Raw genomic sequence first — 9,770 nt, forward strand, 5'->3', positions numbered from 1 at the left:
GGATGGGTCTGATGCAGAGTAGTAGTCAGACGATATTGGTAAGCACACATGTGGCTCAGCTTCCGCAGAGCTCAGAAATGGCACAGGATGGGTCTGAGGTGATGCAGTAGTTTAATACCAGAATATATTGGTATTCACACATGTGGCTCAGCTTCCATGCAGCTCAGAGATACACAGGTGGGGTGCACTCTTAATCCCCAATTTGAAGTTGCTCTATTAAGATGCTTAAATGTAATTAAACGTGTTACAACTCGGGGGTGCACCACTGACCATTACACACACGAAGCAATAGCCAACGGTTTAGGCTGGGGTGTGATGCTAACATTGGATTTCCTTGGGTAATCATAGTCAGTTATATCACCATTTACATATCTGAACATATATTTCCCATGATCACCTAGTGCACCTTCCCCAAACAAATCTTTTCCAGAGATACACAGGGTCAGATGCACAGAGATTAAGCCTTCGGGGGGTTTGGGGTAACTTTAGGCAGGGGTGCCTACTCCTACTTGTAATTACTGGCCGCAAACTGCAGAGAAGAATATTACACTGTCAAAACACAGAGTAAAGGCAGTATAAACTTGGTCAATGGGTAACTGTTGGGGGGGGGGGGGGTTAATATAAACATATAAAATACCACATGAAAAACCTGTGTTTGTCCCTCTGTACCTTACTCTGTATGAGCCCTAACAAGCTCAGCACTGCCTCTAATTATAAACCCTCCCATGATGAGGCTGCTGCTGCTCTGTCCTCTATGGGCTTGAGAAGCATACGATGAGCTCCACCAAGCAGAGCTCAGCACAAGCCTCTCAGCCTCTGACCTTGTGCAAAGTCTCATGGGACTTAGTCAACTCCCAGTTATGCACTGCACACTTGTGCAGTCCGTGTGCCTTGGCTCCCGATGCTCAGCACCATTAATCATTGGCAGATAGGCAAAGCTGCAGCATTACCTCACTCCCATGCACAATTTTTTGTGGTGAGAAATACATGCCAACCACAGGGGGCCCCTAGATAGAGAGGGACCATGGGTACTGACCACCTGTGCCCCCTCCCCATTAATCCGTCCCTGATCGTGTCATTGTAGTCCCACCCCCCGCTGTACAATGCCTGTTATATTGGTATTATGCAGAAGGGGCGTGGCCACGATGATGTGATTGTGAGTGACACACGTCCTTTACCACCTCCCTTCGTATGCTGCCTCATGCCTGCCCCCAGCATGGTTTCTTTGTGTGCAAAGTCGTTTGCTTTGTTTTGCTTTTCCCTGAAACACATATAATCAGCCCCTAAGATTACATATTAATATGGTTAGTTGTTACAGCAAGATGCTGCTAAGCAAATGCACATAAATATGATATCATCAGATAGAATTGCTGCCCGCATATAGGGAGCAATTCAGCAGTTCATTCTTCAGCAGTCTGGATGCTAAAAACATTTTGCTGTTCAACAGTGTGCAAGGGGTTATAACCGGTAGAGGATTTTACCTATGGGCTGTCCTTCAGCCCCACAATCCAGTCAAATCCATCATCCCCTCAGTGCCAGTGAGCTCTGTGAGACTGCACTGGCTTCACTGTGACTGGCAATGACTTTCTATATTAGAAGTCCTATCCATCAGGCACAAACACGCAAGCAGTCTCATTGGAAGGTGTTCCCTGGGACTATTTCCTGAAGGTAGCCACTCCCTGTCTTATCACACAGCCCAATACAGCTTATATTGGCTGCAGTCTGAGCAGTCCATAGAAGCCAGGGATTTGTGCATGCGCAGTTGCATCTCTGTGAATATACATACGTTGGTCACGGCACCTGCTGGAAAAATTGCTGAGGTGACGCCACTCAGCAGCTGTCTCCTCCGGGTATGGGTAAGCCCCCCTACTAAACATAACTAGGAGCTGCCTCTGGTTATAACAATTTTTACACAGTTTAAATCATCTATAGTGAGGAACATTACTTAGAAATGGAGAACATTGTAAACCGCAGAATATAGCACCACAAATACTCTATAGTAACCATCAAACATATTCGGTACTTGTGTAGTTTCACGGCGCCACCTTACACTACGCTGTCAGCGTAGACCAATGGCAGCCTAACATAGTCAGCGTAGTGTCCCCACGGCAGCCCTGCGTAGTCAGTGTAGTCACCGTACTGTCTGCAAGAGCTGCAGCTTTGTCCCTGGCAAGCCTAGTGAGCACCTTTCACACAGCGCCGGTAACCTCCAGATCCCCTGCACTGGCGGATGCCGGCAGAGAGGCGCTCCATCTGCCTGAGAAGCACGAGCGTCTCATATGGAAGTGCGGCAGGGTATGGCAACCCTGCCCGTGTCTGCTTCAGGGAGGCGGTCCTAGTTAGGGGTTTGGTACCACGTGCGCCTCGTGGACAAAGGGGGGTGTGGGCGCAAATGCATCTCATGCACAATAAAGGACACATTTGCCAGTGCTCCATGTTACATACTGGCAAATGCCTCCATTTCAAACCCCCACTATCCACGCCAGCCCGAAGTGTGGCAAGCGCAGCGGTACGCGTCTTCTTGATCTGTTCATACCCCCACTATCCACGTTGGCATGGAGTTGATTTAATAAAGTGTGGCGAGCCACCAAGCCCAAAGCGTGGAGAGTGGACATGGAAAACGAGCCCCACCGAATACACGTCAAGTAATACACGCCTCCACGTGGGGCTTGCTGCTCTCGCTACGCTTCAATCTTGTTTTACGCGTCCCCTCGCGGGGCTCACTGCACTCATCACACTTCGGGCTCAGTGGCTTGCTGCGCTCGCCACACTTTATAAAGTCAACTCTGCGCTGATGTGGATAGTGGGGGTATGAACAGGTCGGGAGGACGCGTATGGCGTCCCCTCGCAGGGCTCGCTGCACTCGCCACGCTTTGGGCTGATGTGGATAGTGGCGGTGTTTCAGGAACACATTCACACCTGTCATGTCAGGCAGGTTAAAAATGGTCAATGGTTCCCACACAATGTAATAAAGGCTGACACAACAATGACTGACTAAGCTAACTGCCTACGCTAACTGTAAGCTCCGCACGCTATGTAATAAGCGGTGACACAGCGCTGACTGACTACGCTTACTGTGTAACACTGACTGCCTATGCAAACTACGTAAGCTCCGGTTAGCCGCGAACCTACTGACTAGGTTGGCTGCGGGAACACAACGCTGATGCTGACTCCGCTGATTACGGGAACACAACACTGATGCTGACAGGGACACTACGCTGACTACGTAAGTGGCGCAGTGAAACTACACAAGTACCACATATTCAATATATCAGAGTGTTCTGATATTAAGTGAATGGCCACTGTGTACCAGTGATATGTCTATGAATGAGGTTGTTGACAAGCATATCGCGTCAGCTGTGCATTGTGCTGTGTGTATAGGCAATCCGCCAACTGCCAATACATCAGAAACCAGGAGCCAGTGGTGATTGACAGCTCGACTGTGTACAGTATAAAAATGAGTCCTCCTAATTGTGATGTCAGTCATAACAGTTCAGGTGAGTATATGAAGAACACGCTGCCCAATCTGTAAAGCATCTACCTCTATGGAAACAAGCATGTCCATCAGCTGGCTAGAACGAGAGGGGAGCACTAAAGTTGGGTACACACTAGACGATTTTTTTATTTTCATTTGTTGTTCAGCATTGAATTGTAGTGATAAATTGTCCACATTGCTCAGTGTGTGTGTGCTCCCATGAGTTTTTCATCACATGTTTAGGTCAGTGATACAGGCTGCATAATCTAAAGCTCTTGTCAACAACAGCATATTCCTGGGTGCACTGCTTTCCTCAGCATACTGGTAGGTTTATCAGCCTCCTGACCATTTTGAACCTAGTGCAGGGTTGCCGACTTTAACATTCTCCTCTCCGGGAGAAGCCCGGAGAGGAGAGTTTCAGCAGCCGTTAAGGGGGCGGGGCTTACGAGTGGCATCGCTAAGCCCCGCCCCCATACTGTTAAAAGGAGCTAATTCAGGGATCTCCATGGAGGGGGCGGGGCTAAAATGACGCGATTGTGCCGTTTTAGCTCCGCCCCCTCCTCTGAGACCCGAGGATTGCAGCATTTTAATGCCGCGATCCAGGGGTCCCCCCTGAATCCGGGAGGGTTGCCCACCCTTCCGGGGGCCGGGAGGGGGTACCCGATTTTCGGGAGACTCCCGGAAATTCCGGGAGAGTCGGCAACCCTGACCTAGTGTATGCAAGTATGTATTTGTTCAGTGCCGGATTAACTAATAGGCCAGTTTAGCTGCAGCCTAGGGCACCAGGACTTGGGGGGGGGGGGGGCCTGGCAAATGGCACCCGGGGAATTAAATTAAGGCCTAATATGTTTTATGCTTGTTAGCTATCCTTCATTCTAATGTACTGTTCTTAAGGTGACTGCTAGATGCTATCCCAATGTAACTCACTGATGGAACCATCAGTTTATGTACATTGTGCTACAGCGCCAGCTGGGCAGCCTAAAGCCAAAGTCTCCTTCCCATACCCCAAGCATTAGATCCTACATGCCAGTTGTATAACCTTTGTTACATGCACATTGGCAGTATGAATGCATACCTCACAACAGTCCCGAAAACCGCGGGAATGTCACAGTTTTTGGGGACTTTCCTGCGTCCCTCCTGCGGCCGGCAGTGTCCAGCGGCGAGGGGCTATTGGGAGTCCCCTGTCGGCTGCTGAGCAGCGGTGAATAAACGCTGTCCGCATGCGCACAGCGTCTATTCCCGCAGCCAGGGGGCTGGGGGCATGGCTAGAGGCTCACAGAGCCTCTGGGTCATGCCCCCATAGCGTCAAAATGGGGGCGTGGCCTTGTGGGAGAGCCGCGAGTATAGGCCACGCCCCCAAAATTTTCGCACTCTGTCCCTCCTCCGTCTCCCTGAAAGTTGGGAGGTATGTGAATGGTATATCCCTGAGTGCTCATACATGTGTTTAACAGCATTACAGAGGGGTGCCGGATGGGTTCCCGACAGTCGGGATGCCGACAGTCATTTACCCAACGTCGGCATCCTGACTGTCAAAACGCCGGCAGCCGGGTGACCGACGGCCACCCGCTATTTTCCCACGTGGGGGTCCACGACCCCCATAGAGGGAGAATAGAATAGGTGGCTCGCGTAGCGAGCCCGCAAGGGGCTTTTTTGCACTCGCCATGCTGTCTGACTCCGGGCAGTCGGGATCCCAACGTCGGGATAATGACTGTCGGGATCCCGACTGTCGGAGTCCCATACCACACCCACAAAGGGAACTACCCTCAGGTACTCAGGATGGTGGGGAAAATCACTCTTCTGAGGCTAGCGAAACTGTCCAAGGACAAAGCCAGTGGCTTTGGCATCCGGAAGGCCACCTTCCCCCTTGTCATTACTCATGCTGTAGCATTTGGGGCACTGTGCCAGACATCACAGAGCAGCTTCTTCACATGCACACATCTAAAGACATCCGAAATGTGCGTTACCATCAAGTTAACTTACATCTCTGAAATAGGCCCTTAGAATGTAACCTACAAATTGCTATTACTACATTTGCCCTCATTTATGATTTGTCAGAGCATTCTTTATTAAAAGCAATGTATAAACCAACTTATTATAGAGAACAAAAGCAATGGGTATGGATCTTAGGGTCAATAGAACTAAGGTCGACATGCGTTGGGTCGACCACTGAAGCTCGACGTGAGCCAAGGTAGTCATGGGCTTAGGTCGTTACAAGCATTAGGTCTATAACTAAAAGGTTGACATGGGGCTTTTCACTTTTTTATCCCGAATGACGACACAGTCAACATGGACACTAAAAAAGTGCACCGTGTCCCCTCATATGGTTCGCTATGCTTTGGGCACACTATTTTCTTCTACCTCCATGACCTAGTGGTTGGTAGGGCATGAAATACTGCCTGCTGGCACGTCGGCTCAAAGAAAAAGTGATCAACCCCACTGTCGACCTAGCCCATGTTGACACAATGCTTGTGTCCAGCTGATGATATGTCGACCGTGGCTCAAGTCAACCTTCAGTGGTCAACCTAGTGACCATATCCCAAAGCAATTTAGCTTTCCCAGGTAAAAAAACAACAACACAGGTTAAAGCATTGTTCATTTGCATAGACATTGTTTCTAGTCTGTGTTGTTCATTATAAATGTTAGCTTAGTACAATTACATTACTTTTAATAGAGACATAATTAACCTGGAAGAAATGTATCCAGAGCCATAGTATATATCATGGGGTGACTTTCATTCCCTGAAGTATTTATACATGAAGGTAATATTCATATTTCCCACTAGATGGCAAACTTGTCATTAACATATATAAAAAATAATGACTATAGGAAATGTCAGGCATATGCTTTAATTGTGCAATAATTAAATTGCCTGTTTCTATAAACATAGCAGCAACTAATATTTTCAAGGGTTTGCAGCACCATGAAAGGAAATGTGTACAGGGATCAGAAGTAAGTTATTACATAGAAGTAATAACAGACTAACAAAAATGGAAGGTAAAAAATTCTTAAAAAAGCAGATAATTAAGAGACGATCATGTAATCTGGAGATCAATATACAGTGTTTCCCAACCTCAGTCCTCAAGGCACACTAACAGCCCAGGTTTTAGCACAAATGGATAAATAATAACTGATGTACTAATTAAATCAAACCTGTGATCAAGTATGGCTCTCCTTAAAGCCGGAGGTTTGGCCCGCCCCCTCAGCCAATCAGGAGCAGCTGCCGGGGAAACTCCGCTCCTAATTTGCTGAGGAGCAGGCCAAAAACTCCGGTTCAGGTGAGGAGAAGCAAATGTAAACAAACATCCAGTCCGAGGAGTATGCGTTGTCTCGGTTTGTTATTTTAATTACTGGGATGCCTACAATGGAACGAAGAGGATGCGATCTTTGCCCGACATGTCGGTAAGTATAATTTGATTCTACAGTGTATTAAAGTTATATTACTCATATGTGTCTGTGTGTTTTGTTTAACTATTTGTTATGTTGTGGAACTACCGAGTACCAGCGGGCCCTTTAATGCACCACATGCTGGGACTTGTGATTCTCCAAGTGTCTGCATGCGGTGCAGGCTTGCTGGGACTTGTTGTTACACAACATTCCATAATAGTTTAATTCTATTTTTTACACTTCATTCATCAGTCCAATGTCCACTGACCCGTGGCACCAGAGGTATCCTGAAGGGGGGGTCCCCAGGGTCCCTGCCTGGACTGAACAGTTATGAGGTTAATGCTTTGGATGGAGGAACTAGTGTAAATAGTTTCCCCCAGCTGTGGCATTACCCTGCTGGCAGTTTGGGCATGGTGCTTGTTGCCAAAATCCGGAGAACCCTAGTCATTTTGTCCCCCTTATTTTGAGAACCAGTACCATCCCTTGAGCCTGGTGCTGGTTTTAGAAATCTGTGTTTTTTGAGGGGCTGGTTCTAGGGGGGGGGGGTCAGGTGTTGGGGTGGGGATGCGGGAGCAGGTATAAACTGTCCTGCAGCGCCAGGGGGGGGTTTGGAGGACTCCAGTTCACGGCACCGTGCATCTGGTCGAAGGGGATGTCTGGATTGGGCCCAATTGGACAAGTGTATGGGCACCTTTAGAGATCATGGCTCTGGGGACCCTGTTCCTCCCACTTTAAAACTCTCAGTCTGTGGCTTCCTGCTACCTCCATTCCCCTCACATTGGGGGTTATTCTAGTTCACTCTTTCTGACAAAATTCTTCTTAGATGGACAAAACCATGTGCACTGCAGGTGGGGCAGATGTAACATGTGCAGAGAGAATTAGATTTGGGTGGGGTTTTACTTCAAAGTGAGATCTATATTGCAGTGTAAAAATAAAGCAGTCAGTATTTACCCTGCACAGAAACAAAATAACTCGCCCAAATCTAATTCTCTCTGCACAAGTTACATCTGCCCCACCTGCAGTGCACATGGTTTTGTCCATCTAAGAAGGATTTTGTCAGAAAGAGTGAACTAGAATAAGGCCCATTATGTCACTCCTCCTGTCATGTGCAACCCTGTACTCACTGACACATCCCTCATCTACTGATATCTCCCCTTTCAATGTCAGGAAGGGTGGCCTTCCTGTTCATATATAATATAATTGCAGCAAAGTGGTTTTCACGGCTGACAGAAATGGTGGAGTCAACGATGTAGCATCGTAGAATAATTTTCTTCGCAACCGTTACCACCACAGTTAAGAAAGGGGTCCACACTGTCTTACGTCCCTGTAAGTCCCAATTATCAAAGTTCACCCAGAGCATGGCTAACGGATCTTTCTGGAGTGTCAAGTGACAGGAAACATCAGATTTGGAAAGGCGCAAGGGGATCATTTGGATACAGTATGACACCTTTGGAAAAATCATGGACTGCAATATTGCCGCTTTCCGAAGCAGAGACAGCGGCAATATTTTCCATGCTTCAAGTTGCGTCAGCACTTTATTGATTATGGCCGTGAAGTTAAACTGGACTTCCCTCTTTATGTATGATTACCATTTATGAAACCATCAGCTGTGTTGAACTACTGCTTCAACACAGGTAATGCCAATAGGAATGGTCTTTTACCACAGGTGATGGCAATCATAAATGAAAAGGGAGGTCCAAGAACAGAGCATGTGGTCCCTTCTGGAATGGGTCATACTGGGAGGTATGGTCATGCTGTGGCATTTGTCTGCATCTGTTGGCGTTAATGCCAGAAGTCAAGGAAATAGTTAATGCTATGGTTTGTTCCCAGCTATTGTCCACCTGTGCAATACTTGACTCTAGCAGACAACTTTGTAGGAAGCTTATATTTGTTTGCTCCAGTATTCATGTTGCCTTGGACGTCTGCCATCCCTGTTTCATTATTTTCAGCAATCTGGTCCTTTCATAAAACTGCATTACAGCTGCTATACTGTAAGTGCCAATCTATGCATTCAGAATTGGAGTGCACTTGCTGTTTTCAAGGTTTCAGTGTTTAAAGTTTTAAGTTGTTTTACCCCATATCTTCATTATTCAGTAATTATACTACTCAGGATTACTTGTACTAGTATTGTGTTAGATCAATACTTTGTTATCTTGTCCAATCAGTTCCTGTTATACTGTATTATCTGTTACATGTTTCTGATTTTCTAAACCAGGACAGACCACTTGTTATGTTTTATATTACAGAGACTTGTCATTGTATTTTTACCGTAGCTTTACTTGCAATATGTTGTCCCTGTTATATCGGTGTGTGTCTGCAATCCAAGCCATTTGCACTTCTTTTTCTTAAGCCAGAAGCACACGGTGCGATTTGGCCTGGCAATTTGGACTAGATAGTTAAAATAGCCTAGAAGGTAATCCAAAACCACACCATGTGTACACTGCGGGTGATAGCGATGCGAGGCCCCGCATCGTCACTATCGTTTGTCAAAATAGACAGTGCAGTCAAGGCATATTTGTCTAAGGTGTATGTATTTGGCCTATGGACAAAACTCACGTATTCAAAATCGCTTAGTCAACATTGCCAGCAGCCTGCCCATTTCTACACCCCTTTAGACACTGAACCCTTACTAATGTCATACAAATTCTTGCTATTCTAGAACTCATTCTTGCCTAAAGCCCCATATACACTAGATGATTTTTTACACGTTATAGTTAACGCACATCGCACACACACACAAACACACACACCCATTGGCTGAACTTCGTGGCTGATTTTGGCATTATAGCCAATGGCCTACATGTTCTTCGGGTTTCCGGTATAGTCACTGAAAGATATTGTTCAGTTTGTATGTTTTAAGCCAGTGGTGTCACAAGGGGATTGTAGGCTGCATTCTGTAACACCATCTGAG

Source organism: Crinia signifera, chromosome 5, assembly GCF_055691185.1.
Source record: "Crinia signifera chromosome 5, ASM5569118v1, whole genome shotgun sequence".
NCBI classification, from domain to species: Eukaryota; Metazoa; Chordata; class Amphibia; order Anura; family Myobatrachidae; genus Crinia; species Crinia signifera.